General features: G+C 40.4%; 1 long non-coding RNA gene across 2 annotated transcripts in view; it reads right to left on the minus strand.

Annotated features, from left to right (window-relative positions):
• The window catches only part of LOC142006966 (uncharacterized), a 246,399-nt gene that overhangs the window by 48,183 nt on the left and 174,185 nt on the right, over positions 1-24,031 (minus strand). For both annotated transcript variants that reach the window (XR_012643869.1, XR_012643870.1), the window contains exon 3: positions 2,734-2,884. This is a non-coding gene — a long non-coding RNA (uncharacterized LOC142006966). The remainder of the gene's footprint in view (positions 1-2,733; positions 2,885-24,031) is intronic.

Here is a 24,031-nt window from a genome sequence, read left to right on the forward strand (position 1 = left end):
GAAGAAAAAAGTTTGAGCAATAAGCATATCCTGAGATCCTGAGAAACAAAGAATACATATCTTATTTTCCATAGAAATGCTATTACCCTGGTTCTTCAGAATACCTTAACTGATTGGTGCATGTTACATATATTCTAAACAGATATCAATATACAATTTATACTGCTAATAATGGAATCATCTGATTCAATACATTGTGTGATTCTGAGTGGCATGGAGAACATCATCATTATTCTTTGTATTCCCTTTTTAGAGCTAAATTAATCATTTCCACTGTTCCAGCATCAATTGTCTATTCATATTTCAAACTCACAGTGTCTGCATTTTAAAAGGTATTGTACTGTATTTGTTTTACAACATCTGCTTGGCATTATCTAAAGAGAAAAAAAATCTGCAAATAATGTAAGACATAAGGGAAGAAACTTTCGGAAACATTTGCTTCAGGCTGAAACTTGACGTAAGGGACCAAACAATTCCCTGATGTGACATTAAACTAGACTTGATAGAAAATTATAGTGGGTATTAAGATGCCCCAGATCTCAACAGAGAAACAGAAGATTTTAAGCTAAGTCTTTCTCGGAATGGAATATAGCAAGTGGGAGAAAAGATGTGGCTCATGTCTTCTGTGTAAGGTACCCTCCTTTGCTAAGGCAGGCCAAAGAAGGATTTGGAGGAGACTGTCCCATAGAATACACACTGCTGATACTCTGAGCAAAAGCAAAATATATTCCTAGCTTCTTGCCTGATAGTTCTGACTGATAAATTCTTGCACATGTGCTACATATATGGACAGAGTTCTTACTCTGTAGATATCCTTTGGGGACATGATGGATGGACAAGTGAATTATCCTGCAACCCTTCTCAGTGTTCTTACCCTTATGAGAAAGGCTGTAGTCTGCCAATTATGTATTTGTGTGTATTTAACTTTTTTGGTATATGGGGCAGAAACTCTCTTCACACCTTTCCTGTGTGCACTGCCACTTCATCACACAGGAGCTATGCTTGAATGTAGTAATGATCAGTTCTTTATGCAGAGGCAGTAGGCTCACGATAATTAAGGGGGCAGCTAAATATGTGCATCCTCTTTAAAATACCCACACACAAATCATATCAGGATGAAAACTCGTAGTTCATGTCTTGGACAAGCATAAACTTGGTGGAGGAAAGTTGAAACCAGTTAATGGAGTGGCTCCCTAAAATGAAGCATCCTAAACAGGAGCTATTTTTCAAAGCTGCCAACAATTTTCAAGTGGATCATCAGACAAAACTTGAGACACGCCTGGCAGAGCCAGGAATACAATCCAGAAGCTTGATAGTGAAGCCCACTCTAAGCTACCTCACCATGCTGCTTCTCTGAAAGAATAGGCCAAATCTTTGCTTTTGTTATGGGCTATTTCCATATACCCACAAAGCACTGACACAGGCAGATCCGTTGCATACATTGGAATATGGTGAGTACCTGTTGGAAAAGAAAGAATGAACCTGTGGGTAAGGGAGTGAATTGGGCTCTGAAAAAACCGTGTTTGTGTTTCTTTTATTACATTATTGTTCCTTTGAAAGATATATGGGACCTTAGGCATATTCAAACAGAACACTTGGTATTTTTTACTTGGCACCACACTTGAAAACAATCAGAAATAGTTCAGATAAAAGCAAAATTTTAATAAAAGTTTTTTAAAAATAAAATATTCTAGCAAGTTAAGAAAATGGAATATGTAAAATATGGCAAGAAGACTGACAGAATATGCGACAGGCTTCTTTAACCATGGAAAGGGAGGCCACAGTGAGGACAAATACCAGTTGCAAAACTGACAGGAGTAAATGGGCTTGAAATGCATAAATGAAAATTTGCATTAGTAAATAGCATATAACAATAAAGAGGATAGGCAATAGACCATGCTGCCAAGATCAAGCTAGATCAGAGAAGAGATTTTCATTGGGTGTAGAGATTAGCAAAGTGCACACTAGCAAAAGCCTGTGCTACTCTCCCACTGCCCTTTGCATTAAGCTTTTAGCAAACCCCTTTCAGTTCACTGTTATTTCCCAGACAAACTCAGACTGCACACTTCTTGCTTCCATATATCCTCAAATGCTTTTAAGCCCTTTACGAAGAGCCAGCTGGAGAGTTTTCATGAATGTGTTAATTTATTATTATTGTAGCTTTTGCTATATGAGAAGCTCTCATTGAGGATTGGGGCCCTATATTGCTATACACTATATATCACATAACAAAAAGACAATCTCCTCCCTCCTAACAAGTTCACAATATTTGCACACCACTAAGTCACAGTTAAAATCCATCCCCTCGATAGGTTGTGACTTGTGCGGTGTATAGTTACTTACCATTTGGTGGTGTATAGTTATTTTATGTGTTGTTACACTCTGTGTTGCTGTACATTTTATGAATTGTGTTATGCTTCGTGTTGGTCTAGTGTGATGTAATAGTATTTTCAAACATTTTTGTTCAAATGGCCATCTTGAATTAATTTATATTTGCTGCATGGGAGCCATTTTAATCTGCCTTTCTTTCTGGGCTTTTGATGTCGTCTGCATGACACTTTTTTCTAGTAAGGCAGGAAAGGACTGATCACAGGGCCCACTAATCAGCCCACATACCCAGAGGGTGTATAAACTCTGTTCACAGATTCTGAGGTGCTGTCCTTCCTGGTGGCAGCCACCAACCATAGATCGTTGAACAGTCTCTGAGAGGCAACACATCAGCCATCTTCTTACCTGAGGAATTCTGATCCTGGGTTAACAGCTGACAGGCCCATTTTCTTCCTGTGTATATCTCCCTCTTTTGGCACTGTAGAAGGTTTGAATCCAGTGTTTTGGAGCTGTGGCTGACAGTGAGGTGAGACAATCCCTTGTGGCTGCCATCTGTCTGTAAAATATAAACATTGTCATGTTAGCCCCTTAATATCTTACAAACCATTGAGTTGTTGTACATTCAGTTTCTCTTGCTTGCTCACTTGTAGTTAAATAGAGCTACCTTTAGTTACCTTTAATTTTGTCCCTTTTATTTTACTGAGACCAGGGATGGGCAATGAGCGGTCTGCAGTCTGGACACTGTTTGCCAGGGTCAGCCCTTGGTGGGCCACCTGCCCTTTAGCTACCTGCGTGTCCACAGGTACGGCTGCTCACAGCTCCCATTGGCTGCAGATTGCTGTCCCCAGCCAGTGGGAGATGCAGGAAATGGGTTCCAGTCCACACTGCTCCCTGCAGTTCCCATTGGCTGGGAATGGTGAGCTGTGGCCATCGAGCTGCAAGGGGCTGCACAAGTGGAAGTGCAGGTAAATAAAGTGCAGATGGCCCTCCAGGGGCTAGCCCTGGTGAATTACATCCAGCCCACAGGCTGCTTGTTGCCCGCCCTATGACAGACCCTAATTTAGGAAAAATTTGTGCTTGCGCCTCTTCAACAGTGACTCTCTAACAGTGCTCCTTTAAAACTTCCTCCTTACAGTAGGTATTAGTTAGCTTGTTGAAATGGATTAGTGGTCTGTGCCCAGCTCCTTTTTAACATGGGTCCCCAACACTACGTCTACCAGCACTACTGATTAGACTATTCACTCATCTCTGAATGATGGTATAGTAATAAAGAAATCAATCCTTTGTTATACAAGAGGACAGGCTGAATGATTCATTGCCATCTGTTCCCCAACAAAAGGGCACTATGGTGTTTTACGGCAAGGGTCCAAAACACTATCATTTACAAGACTGACACTGAAGTGCTGAGCTGCAGTTGAAAATTTTTCCAGCAGAGTATTTATTTCAGCTGAAAGCAAAACTTTCATGGGACATGTCTTTTGAAATAGAACGTAACCGAAAATAATGAAACAAAGCATTCTGACCACATCAGCACATTCTATTTCAACTTTATCAAAGTAGAACATTTCAATATGACCCCTCATTTTGAAATTTATTTCATACTATACTAGATTTGATCCAAATGGAATGCTCTGACTCACCCAAAACAGGTTTTCTGAAAATTTAGTTCCATGGGAAATGGATGTGAAAATTTCATATGGGACAGAAATTCCAAGTTCTGATCACCTATCTTGAAGAGTTTGGGGCTATTACTACAGAAAATGTATTTGCTATTTTATTTAGGGCTTTAAACTAGAATGCCTTCATCATTTAACATGCTTTCAAATGAAAAAGTAAACATTATGTGGGTTCTTCAGGTAATGGACTTATCCCTGGTATTTTTTAAGCACTGGCTTATTAATATTTGCATCTACTATATATTTAAGAGTTTGTCTGTTTGATCAAGAATTCCTCCTAAATGCTAAGAGCTAGGACCACCACATTTGGTATACAACTTAAAGAAAGGTAAGGGGTTAGCTGTGCCAGGAAAATGGGATATGACTGGAATGGGATGGCTTTACTTAAATCCAAACAGAAAAAGGACAGAATCACCAAATCAAATAACGTTCTCCAAACTGACATAACTGAGTGAATGTTGAAAGAGGGTGAACCAAGATGAGCCAGAAAAATATGATGAACCTGGAATAGGATTGCTTCTCAATAAACTTTACAGAAAAGTGATACAATGGAGAAATGTGGATATTAGTCTGTTGTGCCACAGCTACATTAATCCCTAAGATTTGAAACTAGAAGAAAATATTATAGGAAACAAATTGACTATTGCCCTTTGTTTTGTTAAAATGTAGTGAATGTAAAGTGTTTATAGGGATGAAGGAAAGTACACTTGACGGAATTCCCATTTTTAAAAGAGGTACTAAAATTTTTAACAATCCCTTTTTTTAAGAAATCCAAAATAAAACATAACTTCATAAAATAACATTGTATTTTTGAAAAATACAAGCCATTTAAATAAAACATTTGCCTATTTAAAAATAATGAGTCAGGGACCTGAGTAATTCCAGTTAAATCTGCCAATTATAACAACAACATTAGAAAGAACTGCTTTTAAAATTACAATTGCTAGCACTAGCATTTTTAAAGCATGCTGAGTAGAGCATATGGATTATACATTATATTAGTCAACAATTTATCATGAGAACAGGGGTAAGGACATATTCTCATTCAATTTCTTCTCCCTTCTGTGAGCCATTAAAAAGTTAATATGCTGGACGAGTATTTTCATTTTTTATTATGCTAAAAAGTGTACTTGGACCTTATCATCCCAAGAGTTTTCTTTCACAAAATGTTGTGAATGGCCACTAAATCATCATAATCCTTGGGATCTGGTAGATTGTAACAGCTTTTCAGGATTGCTGCAATCTGTCATGTCAACAGTCTTCCGATTAAAAGGTTTTAATCTGATTAGGAGCAGATTAAGGGTGCATTGACATGATAGAATTACAGTCAATCCTACTAAGTAGCTTTGGATTATAGGATTTGTTTGTCTTTTTCAAATAGCGTTAGAGATTAACATGAATATATTATTAAAAAAAAGTTGCTTTTCAAAATAAAGTTGTCTTGCGCTCTATTAAAACACAGCCAGTTACAAACCTCTGAAAAACTCCACTATACTAATGTTATTGTCAAAAGGAAATTATGCTGTCTGAAAAAAAGAAATTCACATAAAACTAGTTTGTTACTTTAAAAATATCCCTGAACATGGATTGATGCATAAACAGAACCACGCTATCAGTCATCCTGGAAGATAGCATGACTCAAAACGTACACTCTGTGTCACAGATCTTTTCTTGCTTCCCTTCCACACTTGAAGCGGGTTGGTGATTTACCATTAGCCTATGCAATATATGTGCAGCAGGTCTGTGCACTGTCCAATGAAAATAATGGGTTGAAGCCAATGCTTTGCCCATGAACCTCTCCCATAGCCCCACTTCCCACACATCTTCTCCACGGAGTAAACGGATACATAGTTCCTGCATCCTCCTATGTGCTATGCAGATATGCAGGGGGATGCTTTCTTGTTATCTCTTACTCCCTTGTGCAGGCACACAGTCCAAGTTACAGACTATTCCATAGAGTCCTGCATGATTCCGACCTTGCCATTTTATGTAGAATTTTGCACTGTGGTCATGTGGGAGGAAAGAGGTGCCCTCCCAAGCAGTAACAATTGAAGGGACTATGCCTGCATCAGGCTTCCATCACAATCAGTGCACTGAAGTCAGAAGACCCATGTTCCCTGGAAGGAGTTATTGAGGGGACACCAGGGAAACAGAGTTAGGCTGGAAGCATTTCAACATGGACAGAGGAGAATACAGGGCTTTAAAGTTACACTAGTAAGACACAGGGCCTAATGTTGGACTGGTTCTGATAATATCAGCGTATCTGGTCATCCTAGTTCTTTGAAGTGCAGCTGCTGGCAACATAAGCCATAGAACTTGGTCTGAAACATCTTGGAGTCCTGGGTTTTGCAGACGCAAACATAACCTATCAATAGGCTCAGTGTGAGGAGGAGTTTGAGCTGGGCTGTTATTTTATCTTATTAGGGAATAAGACAAAGTGGTCTGCAACACTCTGAAACTCACCACTGCCTCAACCCTAACAGCAGTCCTAGAAGCGCCAGGGGTCTAATGCTCCCCAAAGAAGAACAAAATTGGAGCAACACAAGTTTTCCAGTAGAGACGAGTCCAAAGGGAAAAGAGTAGATACTTATGTTACAGCTCCATGCAACAAGCTGTTACATACCATACCGGGGTTTGGGATCACTACTTGTGGGAGCAGCTGGTTCTGGAAGGCAATCTCATGCTAGTCATGGAGCATGTGGAAGCTATCTCAACAGAAAGGATGAAAGCTCTTCCCTCCCAGAATTACATGCAGTGGGTTAATAGGAAAGAGGAGAAAATTGCCAAGGTTCCACACCCATAGTGAGATATGTTTACCTGGAAGACCACTCAAGTGCTGAAGGAGCAGGCCCCCCACCCGAGGACAATGCAACAAGTTGAACCATGTTAGCCACATGGACAAGAGAAGAAGAAAAGCCCAGAAAGAATCAGGTGAATTTGCATAAGAGGGGGACAATACATTAGATAGCCGTGATACCATCGTGACTCTCTCCATGAGTCTGAGAGCATATCAGGTTCAGGTTGTTGGGACCAGACAGCAGCAAGGAACAACAACAACAACTTCCATTCATATAAGAGCATTAAAAAAAGTTTTATGTGATTTCAGCAGGACAGTGGGGCCTCCTGCAATGTGATTCATTGGAAGAATTGGACTTGAACACACCTGTTACAAAGGGCAAACACAAACTAATAATACACAATGAGATCATAATGCAGCTGGTAGGAAAATGTTATCTCATAGTAACTAACCTGAAAAAATAACAGACGATACCAACTGAAGTGTGTGGTGATGGATGGTAAGTACCACAGACCCCTCTTGAGGAATACAGACATACAAGGCATTGAACCCATTAACATGTTACACTATCTCCAAGTCTCAGCAGTGAAGCTGTTGGAAATCAAATAGGCTACAGGAAGGGACATTCAGGTATAGGCTGTCAAGAGAGTAAGATATTAGTAGCATGGCCAGAAGACAAAAAAACAAGTACCCATAGAAGCAAACTCCTATTTCCAAACTAAAGATAAGCTGAGTGTTCGTGAAATCAGTTTTTGAGGCCAGAGAGCTGTCATCTGCACATCATCATGCAAAACTACATGCATCACACTGGGTGCTGATGGCTGCTTTAGATGGACTCAAGATTATACTTACTGACTGGGAATTTATACAACTCTGCTGCTTTACAGAAGGGCATGATGCCTGCGCTTGTGTGATGCAAGCAGAAAGAGATTCTTGCCACATGAAATGCTCACCTATCATGGGAAAAGGTGGACACAAACTTATTTATTTCTAAGTAAAGCAGTGACTATGTCTACACTATGAGAAAAATCTGATTGTTAATACATTCAACTTTTTAACCTTGTTTTTATAAATTCATATTGTGTCCACAGACCTTCTTGAAATTTGACCCACCATTTTTCTGTGTTGAGTTCCACGTCCCCATTGCCCTATGTAAGTTTGACAGCCTGAACAGTGCATTATGGGTACTTATCCCACAGTACCTTAGCCACGGTTGCTTGTGAGTGTTTCATGTTAGAATCCCGGAATGCAAAGCACTGTCCCAGAATTCAGAGTTCCCAGTAACAGAATTCAGACCTTCCCCAAACCCGCCCAGGTTCCCTGTGCTGCATATCCTCTGTGGACATTGGCGTAGCAGTGGGCAGCTGTGCTTTCAGCTCTGTCCACCCACGCCTGATTCCATCAGATTGGCGTCTGCTGTGGACATTGATATAACAGTGGGTAACTGTGCCTTTAGCCCTCCCACAAACCTTCCTGGGTTCCCTGTGCCACTCATCCTCTGCGGACTTTGGTGTAGCGGCAGGCAGTTGTGTTATCATCCCTGTCCACCCCCACCCAGTTCCATCAGCCATATGTCTAGACCTTTATATTTGCAGGCCTGGGTGCTGCAGAATTCAAATTCAATTCTAATTCAATAACAAATGTGCAGGCTTCCTGTGACCTTCTTTCTGTGCATTTAGATGGAGAGGAACAGAAAAGGAAGCAACTATATATGGAGGGTCACTGCTTAGCTTTGTAGGATACACACGGGACTCTTCTGGAGGCTAATAAATTCAAAGTAGAGACATGGCGCTTCCATGCTGGCCTTTATTCAAAATTTTAAATTCAAAATTGATGCCATACCCATCCCATAAAATTGACATTTTGTTATCAGTATTAGGGCTCACTTATTTGAGCTAGTGGTATATACAGTGAAGACAGTGATGTTTTAATATTGAGCTAACTCCTTTACATTCAATTTTATCTGGTAGTGTAGATGCAGCCAGTATTAAACCTAATCTTAATCAGGATGCTACACTCCAGAAGGCCCTGGGTGACATGCCTGTTCTGTCCTACAGACAGCCTCCCAACCTCATGAGGATCCTCACTAACAGCCACAGTCTATACCCCAGGAACACCAGTCCTGGAACCTTTCCCTGCAACAAAGCCCGCTGCCAGCTTTGTCCACATATCTTCTCTGGAAATACCATCACTGGACCTAACCAGGTTACTCACAGAATCACAGGCACTTTCTCATGCTCCTCTACTAACATCATATGTGCCATCATGTGCCAACAATGCCCAGATGCTTTGTAGATTGGACAGACTTCTAACTCCCTTAGACAAAGGGTCAACGGGCACAAAACAGACATCAAAACACTCCGGATCCACAAACCAGTTAGTCAACATTTTAAAGGAATGGGGCATTCTGTCAATGACCTAAAGGTATGTGTGTTACTGAAGAGGAATTATCGCACCGTTTTGGAAAGAGAAGTGGACGAGCTGACTTTTATATTCAAATTCGGCACATTAACACATGGTTTAAATCAGGATGTGAACTTTCTGAGTCACTATAGGGGCTCGTCTGCATACTTGGCTCAATCTAATTCTTGACCTTACCCCCACCCACCCACTCTCTGATTTGCTCACCTTGATTATCTTTTTCTGATTTGTCCTCCTTGCTTACTGTTTTTGGTTCTCTGTACCTTAAATATTGAGTCTATTCTGGTCCGGCTATGGTCTGAAGAAGTGGGTCTGTCCCACGAAAGCTCACCTAATAAACTATTTTGCTCGTCTTTAAAGTGCTACTTGACTGCTTTTTGTTTTGATAGCGTATAGACTAGCACGGCTTACTCTCTGTTACTTTTGAAAAAAAGTGCGTGTAGAAAGCTCTGTGGGCCCTTTTTTTTTTGAAAGAGCAGTCCTTATGGCGCCACAGTTTTTGATCCCTGGCCCACTCTTTTGAAAGCAGGGGGGATGTGTTGATGCTCTCTATCAAAAGAGTGGATTGATTTTTTGATCTGCTTTTTTGTGTGAGGTCGCAATCTTTCGAAAGAAGTTTTTTCCCCTGGGAGAGATCTTCCGGAAGAACTTCTTTCAAATGATCACTGTAGTGTAGATACAGCCATAGAGTCTGAAAAAAAAAACCACACCCAAATCCGCTGAGTCCAATCCAACAGGAAGGGAGGAGACCTCACAGGGAGAATTTGCTAGATTTGGAGACAGATAATTTGTGTGTGATGTAACTGACATAGATCCCTCTCTTGCATATTGAAGTGTCCAGAAACAGGGTTCTTTCTACCTTGTAATTCAAAGAAAATGCCATTTCTGGCTCAGATTTGACAGGAAATTTTGTCTATAAAAATGCTTAGAAAAGTGGGAATTTTCTGAGCCTCAGGTTGTGAATTATTTAGCTCCTATATCTGGCTAAATTCAAAATAGCAGTCAGTGTGTGTCTGAATCTCTATAGTTTTTGGGGCATTTTTGTGGAGAGTTAAAATTAACTCCATTTCCACCCATCTTTTTCTTCATTGCATGTCCCCCCATCCACCAACATACAGGTAAAACAAAGCCTGTCTTTTTTTGTCAGACAACATGAACCACCATCATGATTTAAATTATTCATTTATACCAATATTCAGTGCTATTTTTTTTTTTGTGATGTTACTTGCTGGTACTGAGTGCCGGCATCTTAGCAGTCCCAGCTATGGGATTGGCTGGAAATGGGGTGAATCAGGATGGGGAGCCAGCTGAGTACCAGCCCTCCCATTTTTTTAAACAAAAAAGGCACTGTTAGTGTTTTTGTTCCTCGGGACTCTAGTCAGGGACTCCCGTTATGTTAAGTGGAATAGCAGAACAAAAAGATGGTCTCTTGCCCTAAAGAGTTTGCAAGTCTAATCATAGGTGCTAATTCTATGGGAACTCTGGTGGCTGGAGCCTCCATAGACAAAAACTGGTGGATGCTGAGCACCACTGTCAGCCCCTCATCAGTTGCCTCTCCCGCCCATAGGGCTTCCTGCCCAACAGCAGGTGATACATATCAGCACCTCCTTCTCCTACCCCACACCTCCTTCCTGATGTGATCAGCTGTTTTGCAGCATTCAGGAGGCTTTTGGTGGACGGGGCTGGTCAGGGGACGCAGTGTGCTCTGGAGAGTGGGCAGAACTGGGTGGGCAAAGATAGGGTGAAGGGGAAAAGGCAGGGCTGGGTGGGGTGGGTGTCGAGTACCTCCCCAGCATTTGAAAGTCAGAGCCAATGAGTTAAAGTAGAACATACAATCTAAGTAGTTATGATTCTCCCCCTCCTTCCGGTTCTTACTTGCTACTCTGGCATTGCCAGGGGCTGCAGACTGACTACATCTGACTGAGCATTTCCCTGGCATGGAACTGGTCCAGTTAACATGGAGCCAGCTCATCTACATCCTTGTATGCCTAGGCTGCAAAGTAAGCAGTCTGTGATGGGAGAAATTTAACCAAAACTATACTCGTATGGGACATTATCAATCAATGCTGTTTATAGCAGCTTATAGCTGTTCGCAAAAGGAATGCGGGCTATATTTTCTCGGCTGCTTGAATGTGATCATTGGTGACACTTCAAATCTGTGACCATTCTAGCTTGTCAGTCAGGCTTAAAAATATATGGCTATAGCCCCTTCATAGTAATATTCTAACATGCTATCTCCCAGACCAAGGAGTTCCAACTCACTAGAATTCAACTAATGAAATGCTCAAGCAACTCCTGAAACCACAAAAGGAGTGCCCAGACACACAGGCAAGCACAAAGTGAGCAATGTAGATATCGTTCCGACCTCTGCTCCTTCCAGTCTGATAGCCAGTTTGGTCATTCTTTGCTCCCATATGAGCTCGTCACAGTTAGAAAATGGACATTGATGCATCATCTTTCAGTTGGGCGATACTGCTGGAATGGATTAGACAGATGGCCATCCTTTGCTTCAGTAACCCTAATCCTAAAGGCCAGAAAGATAGCATTGATGTTATGTTGGCCTAAATCAAGGCTTTTAGGTTCTGCTCTCAGATGGAACTATATATGTTCACAGCACTGCTTGAGCCGCACTGGAAGAAGTAAAATTGAAACAATACTTTCCTTTGGTACAGAGATTTGTGTTCTTAGACAAAAAAATAACATTGTCCTCCAATGGCCAATTGCTAGGAAAAAGAGATGTCTGCATTAGTTTTCTGCAAGTGTCAAACGTAACTTTTCTCTCTGCAAAAGAGATAAGGAGCGAACACTTGCAGCACCGCAATCTTCATCTCCATCACAGATTCACTCCCATATCTGGAGCAAACATCCAACATAGGGTGTCAGATCCATGCATTAACAACAAGCCTTCAATAAGAGGGCCTGAGATTATAGCTGCTCAGAAGATTAAACAACAATTACACCAAATTCGTCTGACATTTTATCCCTGGAAAAAGTTCTACCTTTCATCCAAGATTCTGCAAAAACCAAAGAATACAGTTAGGCTCCCAAAGCCATAGGTACCTGTCTCATTTTCAAAACTGAGTGCTGAGCACCCAGCAGTTGCCAGCGAGCTTTTATCCATTAACAGGGTTATTCACTTCTGATATACTGGCATGCCCACTCCATATACTCTGGCTATTTGCATGTGGGAGTGAGTGTTACGAGGAAGAGAGAAGCTATTCATTAGATTTATTTAAATCAAAACAGCCTGAATAGCAATGAGGAGACAGAGAGAGAACAGAGGGTCAGGAGAGGGAATACTGTATTCAAGCACCCGAAAGATCATTGAAATATGCTCCAGCCCAGCTCCCACACTGCCCATATAGTTCTATAATGTGGACACAACAGAAATAGGGTACTGTTCCTAGAAACCCATGCCAGAACCTTGACTCTAACGCAATGAATTTAATGAGACATACAAGGGTAGATGGCCATCATATGCCTTTTTTGAAATGGGACCGAATAGTCATACTCTCTCTTGCTACTCATAAAACATGAATATCATAACAAAGAGTATGGAGGCCAGCAAAGCCATTCTACATACTCAATAAATATATGAAATAACACAGCAGTGCTCTGAAGTCCCTTAGCTAGAGCCTGAGCAGACATGGAAATAAGTGAGCTTGAGAAGGTGGTCCTTAGTCTTTGCAAGCAAGACTGTGGAATCCGTATTTGGAGAATGTGAGTCCCAGTCTTTTTGCAAAGCCGCCTCCATTAATAAATATATTACAGCTACCAGATAAGGTACTTTCTTCTTTGGTTCAAGCAGCAGAGGTCCACAGGTTGCCAAAAAAGCAGCCAGATTCAAAGCTTACCACCAACAGCCCTAGTGGGTTCAATAACAACCACAAACATTCACACTTGGATAATTAAATGGTGTGAATGTGATGACAGAAAGAAGAATTCAAAGTCTTTATGCAGTTGCCAGTAATTCTTTCTCTCTCAATCAGAAAATAATCTATTTTTTAAAGCAGAGGTTGAGGTTTTAAAACATGTAGCCAAATATAATGATCTTCCATGTCCAAAAGAGGACAGGAGAAGATTTAAAATGTCATAAAATCCCCTACAACTTCTTTTCTGCTGATATGTCTCTTTCCATAAAGTGTTCCCTATGCTGTGCCTGAAATATTCATTGCCTTAATGATTTCTTCAGGCATTGCTCCCACACACACAGATTAATTCCTGTTATCAGAGGACAGAAACAATTCCAAGGGAACAGTTTGTGCGAAAGCCCAACAGGGCCCAAATATGTTTTTAAAAAAGTTTTGCTTTTCTTCATCTGTACCTGAGGAGATAAGTTTGACCTTGTCTTTCAGCTATTTTTACCTGTGCCCTTACAACAATAATGAAAACAACTCCAATAAGTAACATTTATCTGGGATTGCCCTACCTTTCAATTTTATCCACCATCTTCCTCCTCCCATGTAGGGGCCATATACATCTGCACCAGTGCTAGGAAGACACAGAGAATCACACCATCACCTACATCCAAGTGCTTTCTCTGTAGCTCCAATGACCATCAGAATCATCACAATTCTGTCGCTTAAATGACCCCATTCCTCTCCCCTCCAACATTTTGCTAGTTCATACCACACAGTAGAAATAATTTAGCTCACTGTAACCTCTGAAATCCTGTAAAGTTTGGCGAGTACTCAGTGGTCAAATTTGCTAAGAGATAAGGTACAGAAGTTCTACTAACGTCATAGACAGCAGCCGTGGAGTGAGTATTCAGAAAGAACAGATCAATTTGAAGGGCAGGCACAGAGCTGGAGTTCAGGAGAGCTAAATTCAACTTCCTGACTTTGCCATAGACTGTCAGTGTGAATTTAGGTAAATTAATCTCCCTGGCTGTGGCCACATTTGGCCAAAATTTCAAAAGGGCCATGCTAATGGCCAAATTGGAGAATACTAATGAGGTGCTGAAATGAATATTCAGTGTCTCAGTGTGCTGCCGGCTGCGGCACTTCGAAAGTGTGGTGTTTCGATTGCGTGCGGCTCGTCTACATGGGTCCCTCTTCTAAAGGGCCCCACAGACTTCAAAATCCCCTTATTCCTCTCAGCTCCTGTGTCTCAGCTTCCAATCTGTAAAATGGGGTCATGATACCGCTTTTCATGTCTATTTGGACTTAAGCTCTTTGGTACAGGAATGTGTGTGCTTAAACAGTGCATAGGACAAAGGGATCACTTACCTCAGCTGGGGCTCTAAACATTATTGTAGAAGAGATTATTAATAATAATTGCTCACATTGGGCATATTTAGAATATTACCATAAACACTAGCATAGTCACTCGTGCTAGCTTGACATCATTTCATTAATGTAGGTACCTTCTACACTATTTTTTGCAAAATGTAGTTATTTTTATGACTTAGATATACAAGCCAAATGATTCACTAGCCTAAACTACAAGCATTCACGTGGGAATCCCAAAGAACCATTAGTGGCTAGAAATTTCTGTCAATGCTGTCCTGGGATAGTTTCATCTGGAAGACTAGAGATGAAAAGCATTATTCCATGTATCTCCAGCTACAGCCACCAAAAACAAACAAATAAATCTAGGAGATAAGGGAGCCAGAACAAAGTCTTGTAGTCGTGTTCAGAAGCACAGCAACAGAATTGTGAAAAGACAGAGGGTTGAGCCGAACCATGAATTTGACAAATATATGAAATAATATTTGTTGTTATGAAAACAAAGCAACTCTCAAAAGCCTGAGGGCCTGGGCATTGGAAGACATAGAATAAAGTGGGTCTGGCAAGGAGGTGGCCTTTCATATATTTGTCAAATTCAAATTCCTGGTGAGAATTTCCAATATTTCTCCATGGTTGTGCCTATACTGTCAGCAATCCTCTGGAGCTCCTGTTCACGGGGGTTGCTGATAGTGTTTGACAAACTCCTTTATTTCTACTAGAGTTTCCCTGAACAAGTAAAAGTACACACTGTAAGTAAAAGCCAAATAAAAACCTCAGGGTTTGCCCCACATACTAATAACACAAAGAACAGAAACTAAAAAAAAGTTCCTGATCATGGCTATGTCGACATCACAGAGATCTTTTGAAATAAACTCTTCTGAAAGATCTCTTTCAAAAGAGCTTCTTTTGAAAGTAAGTGTGTCCACACACGAAAAAGTGGATCAAAAGCATGATCTGATCTTTCAAAAGAGAGCATCCACACAGACCCCACTCTTTTGAAAGAGCAGGCCAGGGATCAAAAATGAGGACTGTTCTTTCAAAAGAAGGCCTTGCGGAGCATCTACATACATATTCTTTAGAAAGAAGCTTTCAAAAAGGAGGGCGCTCTTCTTGAAATGGGGAAAGAAGAGTGATTTTGAAAGGAGCATCACATTCTTTTGATTTACTTTTGAAAGAATGCTTTTTGTGTGTAGATGCTCCACAAGAGCCCTCTTCTTTTGAAAGATTTTTCAAAAGAACTTGCTCGTGTAGACACAGCCCATGAGAAATATTTTGGCCAGAAATAATCAGAAAACATTGTTTTTCAACAAATTGTCAAAATTTTCCTTGAAAGACATTTTCCATTCATATTTTTGTTTAGATGAAACCATGATTTTCACAGAATGTTTTTGCTCATTTTTAAAATCAGATGAAATTGCATTGTCTGGCGAGGGAGGACAGAACAAAAGCTCCCTTTGTCAACACATTTCACAGTTACTGTCTTCCCTCTCACTAAAAAGATATTTTTTAAACGAACATCATCCAACAGTAAAATGTAGTTTTGTTATCTCGTAGATAAAAATGTATAATTTAAAAAATTCTAAAGTCTTAAAAAAACACTAGTCTGAAGCGTTAAGTACTGCTATCTGCTTAGCACTATGGCCACTTACGCCGATCATGTGACACTGGCAGGGTATTTCCAGGCTATTTAATTGTCTGGTAAGCATATTAGTCTTGAGTCTGGTCTCCCACACAAAATTCTTTCACTGCAGAAGGGTCGCTCTCAATTTACTTTAGTGTAAATGACAGGAGAATTTGGCCCACAGTACTTGCATCGTCGAATGTAGCGTTTGAGACTGGGTAGCTTTTTTTTAAAAAACTTAATAAATGAAGAACCATGGAATAATTTGGTTTACAAAGGCCCTTAAGCAGGTGTGGTAGATGAGCCACCATGTAACGTCAACAACTATTTAATAACTATGTAGTTACACAGGGAGGGATTCAGAAAGCAGTTATATTGGTGTAAATATGAAAGAATGCAAGCAAAACTCATGACTGTCTGCTAAAAACTCACACACATGATTTTGGTGCAAACTAACTGGCAGTATCCTATTGAGTAATTGGGGTTGATTTGCTGGGGTTTTGCATGCCAGAAGTAAGTCCCTGGCAAAGATTCACATCACTTGTTGTATAATGACTGACGATATCCTGTAGTATTAAGACGACCTTATTATCATGAATATAACATTCACAATATAGTTCTAAGAAACAAAATTTAACCCACTTCAACTATAACCAGAAAGGAGATGTGTTGGCAATAACCTAAGATGATGTTGTATAAATGATGAGCCAACTCCTTAATAGATATAAATCAGCATGGCTTCAGTGGAGTTGACAGAGTAACTCTGATTTTACACCAGTTAAGAATCTAATCTGATAAGCATTGCTTCCAAATCTGGGGGAAAAAACTTCATAAAAGTGTGGTTAAATATTCAAAAGTTAACTTAATCCATTATCAAAGTAAGTGCATCTCTGAATATCAGAATTCGCCTCCTGCATGGGTACGTCTCGGGTGATATGAGTGTTGCTAAGGTAACACTAATTTCTACTCCAGAGTAAACAGTTACAGGAAGCTTGACAGCTTATTTCATTTTGTAAGTTAGACTTTGGGGCAGGGCATGCATTTTATTTCCTCCAGCCGTGTATTGACCCTAGTTTAGGTTGTGCTCTCCCTTGTCTGCTTAACTCAGAGGTCACCTCTACCATCTGCCAATAAAATTCTGAAGGCAACTGCCAATAAAGCCAATCCCTGAGGTCTGTCAGCTTCACATTCCCTTTGCTTTTTGTTCCATGTCAAGTTTATGAGTTAAATTTCTTGACTCACATAGTGAGGCACAGAACACTTTCTTGGCAAAATCGTGTGGTAGGCTTCAAGTAAAGCCACCTAGCTGCCACTACCTAATTTTCTCCTTTTATACGAATTCCTGCAGGAAGTGAGCCTGTTATTAAATGGTTACCTTTTCACATTTTGGTATTAAATTAGCTGAATCCCCTGTTAAAAATAATTGGCAGCTGTTACTAACTTATGGAAAATGTACATACTGCTTAAATTTTTATTGGAACCCATCTAAAAAAAAAAAATCACATATTCCTGTCATTGTTTGTGGTTAGTGAATGTTCTCAGTCCTCTCTCCTACACCTTCATTTTCTCTTACTGCCAATATGTTACGTTTGCAGAATTCTGTGTTCAACTGTGTCCCTTTGTCCCCTTACAGAGAGACTGTTCTCAGTTTTTTCCATCCATGTGCAGAATAAATATATGTATGTGCACTGAGATATATGAATGTGAACCACCAATAAAAACAGGTAACTCAGCTGTGGGCACTCTGCTATTCAGCTAGGCGGTATTTAAGTTTCTCCTGAGTAGCGGCACAAGCAGACAGCTTGGGAACGCTGACTCTACTGGACATGCCACACTTTACTCTTGCTATTGCTTTTGGGTATAGGAACTAACGGATAGAATGCAATAGGGAAAATTTGTTACTGTTGGACAGCTTCTCCTTCATTGCAAATTAGAGGTGGACTTCCTTCCTTGGATCTGTGTCAATTTACAACAGCAGAAAAATTGGGCTGATGCAAATGCATAATTACATGTATGGTCACTATCTGTATTAAAAATAAATGAACTTAAAACCTTCCCTCAGGGTATCTGGATAAAGGTGAAATGACCACTGTTTACCTCCATCAATTTATAAAATGCCTTCTGCACATGGTTGCTATGTTACTTCTTCTAAAACAGATAAATCTATCACAACATATGTAGGCGTGGGAATAAAGGGAGCAGTCGTACTGCAGCACCCTGCATTTTAGCCAAGTTTCAGCTATTACCCCTGTGCCTGGGGGTCACAGGTGCTGCCCCCCAATCAAGTCTCAATGGCTGTCTGTGGGGCTCTGACCCCAGGTTACAGATGTAAGCGTGATGGTTTTCAGCACCCCTTAATCCCTGTAAAAGTGTTTCCATGCCATTGGTATCACCAAGAAGAAAATAATCTTATCTAAGGATCACCATTATCAAGCTCTACAATTGCTATTTGCAAGTCCTTAGCATCACCACCACATTCTATTGCTAGGTAGAGGAAAATGCAATGACAGTGTTAGCTGGCAGAAGATAAAGTTTTAAAGTGTTTGCAACTAATAAAGATAAGATAATTCTCTAGACATGGAAGTGAAGGCAAAGTCAAGGGAACTGACCAAGTTCTAATGAACGTCACATCAACTTTCTGTGTGTATCGGCACACCTCTGTTATGAAAGATACTAAGGGATGGAGAGGTGTTTATTTTGTGTGCATGAGTATGGTCCATTTAACAAAAAGCAAAAAGTTGGACTACTTATTAAAATATCTCCTCCATATTCCCAGAACTGAGGTAAAGGATTTCACCAGCTGCAGAGAAACTGAGGTTCACCTACTTAGAAAGGCAGCAGCTGAAATGTGTTTTGGTTGGGGGAGCTTTCCATTAGAATCAGAAAATGTTAAGACATAATGGGGTAGGCAAGATAGTGCTCACACTGGTAACATTCTGTCATAAAAGTGACTTATTTTGGGTTTTTTCCATATATTGTATTAGTGCTCAAATGAAACTTCATGGTATTTCTGCAGAAATACCATGCACTCCCTAAAGAAAGCAGATATGAAACACCATTTAATTCATAATAGCTATGTCTGCACTAGAGAGTTTTGTCAACAAACCTCACAGAGCGTTCACACTAAAAGTGCATTCTGTCAACATACTGGGAGAAGGGGAGAGGGTGTTCTGTAATTTCTGTTGACAGACCACTGTAGTGTAGATATAGCCCTAGTGTTCAAGAGAAATGGATGTCTGAACTCCTTGACTGATTCAGACAACAGCTTCAGTAGGCATCTTGGCAGTGCAGGTTTCTTTGCAGTACCTGATGCAGTTATTAGTCCTGCCTGTTACGGTGGGAGTGTAGCCTATTGGCATTCAATCTGAGATGTTTAAACCAAGAGTACTGAAGTTTTTTATAACATGGATACATGTCCCTTATAAATTAGACTGGAATGATCAACTTCATTGACATAAATTTATGAAAAAGCTAGCAGGTGGTAATGGCCTTCCCTTTCCATGCTGGTCTTGGAATATTGAATTGTGGGGTAGAAAGACTAATATTCCACTACCAATTCCCTGAAACATCCAGTACCCTGTAAACCTTTAAAGATAAATTCTTGATCCTGTCATTAACATTCTTCCCTCAAAGACACCTAACATCTGTACAATCAGTCAAACTTATCTGCAGGCATGAGTGACTTTTGCAAAGAAATGTGAGGAATACATTTTCCTCCTTTAGTGCTAGCCATGTTATGATGGTGAACCCAACCCTTTATAAGAAAATCATTTTAGAATTAGCAGCATTTGTCTCTGTAATACGAGTATCGTAAAGATTTTACAAGACAAAAATAAAAGGCCCATTAGCTTCAGGCAGCATTTCCCAAAGTGTGGCACATGCAAGGATTCCAGGGGGCATGTGGCAGAAAAATAAATCAGAAGATAAGCATTGGGATGGCACTGGGAGAGGGGTTATGCCGTTAAGGTCTATGTCCCAAAAGGGGTACATGAGTGATTTAAGTTTGGAAAACACTGGCTGAAGGTGTTTTGGACAATGAACATTTCTCATGTACCCAACCAGACTGGTTCAGTCCATTTTATAACATTCAACAATTTTTACTATGCACTTATATTCCTAAAAAAACATTTTAACCTTCCCCCCATTAAAAAAAAAACTCTAAATGACTTAACTCAGACTTCTGTAGATTATTCAAATAAGCACACAAAACAATTAATGAACACAATAATTCATCTAACACCCCAGTACCAGGGTGCACGTAAGCAGTTAACTATACATAGTCTAACAACTTATTGCACATGTACACATCGATGTACATGCAACAGAGTCATTGATATACTGAAAAAGGAATCCCTGATTCTCATGAATGAATCTGTCTTTATTAAGAATCGTATTAAGATGATCAATTTCATCAGCATCCCAAATCTGCTTGTGCTAATGGCCCAAACTAAGAGACTTTCTAATATCTGACTGTCATAGGGTCGTAGCCCCACATCAGCCCATAAAGAGATTAAACAGACCCATGTGAAGCCTGGGGCTGGAACCCAATCAGAAAACAGATAGCGACAGACAGGCGACAGGGCCAGGAGAGGCGCTCTAAGGCGGCAGTCTATTTTGCTAGTCTTTAAAGTGCTACTTGAATGCTTTTTGTTTTGATAGTGTATAGACTAGCACAGCTTTCTCTCTGTTACTAGATGGGAGGAGTATACACTCTTGTTCCGGCTGTGGAGCAGGGAGGACTTGATTGCCTGGTAACCTAGAGAGGGTACCTGAGAGAGAGCAGTGGTAGCAAAGGGGAGGCAGAGTCAGGAGCGCTGGTCAGGCAAAGCCTCAGGCTGAGGTCTAACTTTCAATGCGCAAGGGGTACTAGGTCTGCACAGAGGCATCCCGGGCAGGAGAAAGAAGCAGAATGAACCCTTGCCAATGATGAACGGCCATTTCAGACTGCAGCTTGATGCTCGGCAGTGGGTCACCGAGGCAAAGTGGGTATAGGTGATTGGAGTTCCCTTGGAGGGGAGGACTCCAGAATGAGGGGTCACTGCTACCAGAAGTACTGCAAGAGAAGGGGCACCATGGGCAGGGAGGGACGCAGAGCCTACTGAGTGGTGGAGGCACTAGCACGATGTGGGTAATGGAACAGACCAGCAGAAGACACTGCAAGGCTGAAGAAAAGCTAATTTCCAGACTGGCCAGAAGGAGGAGCTGTGGCAGTACAACCCACTTCACAGATACTATGCCTTGCTATAGTAACGGAGAGAGCCGTGTTAATTTACATACTATCATAACAAAAAAGCAGTCCAGTAGCACTTTAAAGACTAAAACAATAATTTATTAGGTGGTGAGCTTTCATGGGATAGACCCACTTCTTCAGACCTTGCTATGTATCAGAGAGGTAGCTGTGTTAGTCTATATCTTTGAGAATAACAAGAAGTCCTGTGGCACCTTATAGACTAACAGATATTTTGGAGTATATGCTTTCTCATGCATCTGATAAAAGCACATCTTTGCCCATGAAAGCGTATACTCCAAAATATCTGTTAGTCTATAAGGTGCCACAGGACTTCTTGTTATGCCTTGCTGTGTGCATCGTATGCTTAACTAAGCTATACCAAAAATGGTGAAATCCAGCAATCTATTCAATTATATTCTGCTATTACTCATATGATGGACAGACATTGGGTACAGTCATAACCAAGTACTGCACACAATCACAATCGCCTGAAGATGGGGCTGGGTAACAACACATGGATAAAAGGTACCATGTAATCAAATCCATAACAGCATATCTTTACTGACATTCCTTTATTCCTTAAAGAATAATAGGCTTAAGGATATTCTAGGTTGGAGTCAATGCATTAGAACTTGAATTTTGTTATCAATAAAAACCTTTTTAGCACTCAAGGGTTTTTTTTCTCCCTTTCCTGTTCAAGTCCAACTGAAGATCCAGATTACACTTTGCCCACAAATCGCATAGAGGGAGGAGCCAGAGCTCTGTCCTCAATTATGTTACAATATACAGCTGAGGAACCTATAAAACACGTTTTTATAACCAGAAGTATTTTTAATACCAAACCCTAATTGAGTTTACTTGGAGCACAAGCTGTGTGTGACTATTCCCAGTCTCTGTGAAGTGAAATAAGTGTCAGGGAGGCTCTTTGTTACGCCTTCTGTAACTGTGCACCCATGAAGGGCCAGATACCCTGCAAGGGCTATCATCTGCCCTTGCTGAGTGATGGACCTGATCATCTAATAGACTTTTCCTACCTCTAACCTCTTTAATCTTATAATCCTCTCCTATTATCATTATTTTCTTCAGTGCTGTGAGGATTTCTACAATTGCTGATAAAATATAGCAATTTTGCAACTAATACCTTTTGGATCTCTGAGAGGAGCATTTTGGTTGTAGCTACTATCTGCATAATTACCCTATCTGGGGGAAGGAAGAATAGATGGATTGCTCTAACAAGCATGCTTATTCTTCTGTCTCTGCTATCATAATATATTTGTCATATATTAGTAAGCTTCTTGCCAATATCTGCCGTTCTACTCTTTGTAGCATTTCCAGATGGCCTGTGGACACTTGCAGTTTAGTAAATAAAGCCATCCCTGTTTCACCAGAATGTTTATATAACTGAGTCAAAAACTCAATTTCTCTGCATAAATCATTGTCCTTATAAGTCTTTTTACAAGTGTAGCAGAAAATGCAATACACTGTTTACTTTCAGAGTTTTCTGTCTGTGTGAAGAGGTATGCTAGTGAATGTATAAGAGGGAAAATTTTAATTTCTTGTCCAGTCAGTGCAGTCAGTTCTTGCCTCTTGTGAGGTGGGGAATAACATCTCCATATCATTCAGTCAGTCACCCAGGATCTCTTACTCTTGAAAGTGAGCCAATACTTTATGAGAGCTGTGTTGTTGATTCTCTTGGACACACTATAAAATAAATCAACATAATATATTTAACACTTAAAACTAAATTAAAAGAACATTAAGGTTGCAAAGTCAAGGACTCAGAAGTTAGAAGTGCCAGAATTAAAGTTCCCATATGGCTCCCCTTGTGCTTATGTTTTATTATGCTTTCTGTAATTACATAGTCACCTACTGCTTTTCCCGCAGGACCCCTGCTTTATTCAGTGCACTGGGACAGCACAAGACACATCCTTGACACAAATTTGTCTAATTTGCAGATACTTCTCCAAAAGATGAGGGGGATTTAGAGTATATCATAGAAGAACTTGCCAGAGTTTTTTAATATGATGGAAATAACATTTTTCCGAAGCCTTGGTCTCAAAACAGTCAAACTATCGTGTGAAATGTTTCAAAAAACATGAGCCCAAGGCAGATGACCACCCAGAAAATCTTCAGCCTGAAGGTTAAAATTGGACCAAATTACAAGGAATGTAAAACAGGTTTTTATAATGGGAAATGTTAGGATCCCTTAACAATAGATTGTGTTAGCACCTATAATATATAGACCTATAATACAGAATCATAGAACAATGGGCAGTAAAAACATATCTATACAACTATATGACTAACAACTTACTGTACAAAAACAAGCAGCACTATAGCACCGTAAAGACTAACAAATTTATTAGGTAATGAGCTTTGATGGGTAATACCCACTTCCTCAGATTATTACCCAGGAATGTTCATTACCTAATAAGTTTGTTAGGCTGGGTCGACACTTGCCCCAACTTCAAAGGGGACATGTTAATCAGGGAGATGACTAATGAAGTGCTGTGGGGAATACCCAGCACTTCATTTGGCTAATTCTCCCCTGTGGCAACTTCGAAGAGTTCAACTTCGAGGTGTTGGCATGCATGTAGCTGCAGGCACTTCAAAGTGCCTGTGCTACTTCAAAGTGCCTTTACCTTTCAAAATTCACCACAGTATTTCATTACTAATCTCCCATATCCCTGATTAACATGCCCCCTTCGAAGTTGGGGGCAAGTGTAGACA

Source organism: Carettochelys insculpta, chromosome 1, assembly GCF_033958435.1.
Source record: "Carettochelys insculpta isolate YL-2023 chromosome 1, ASM3395843v1, whole genome shotgun sequence".
NCBI classification, from domain to species: Eukaryota; Metazoa; Chordata; order Testudines; family Carettochelyidae; genus Carettochelys; species Carettochelys insculpta.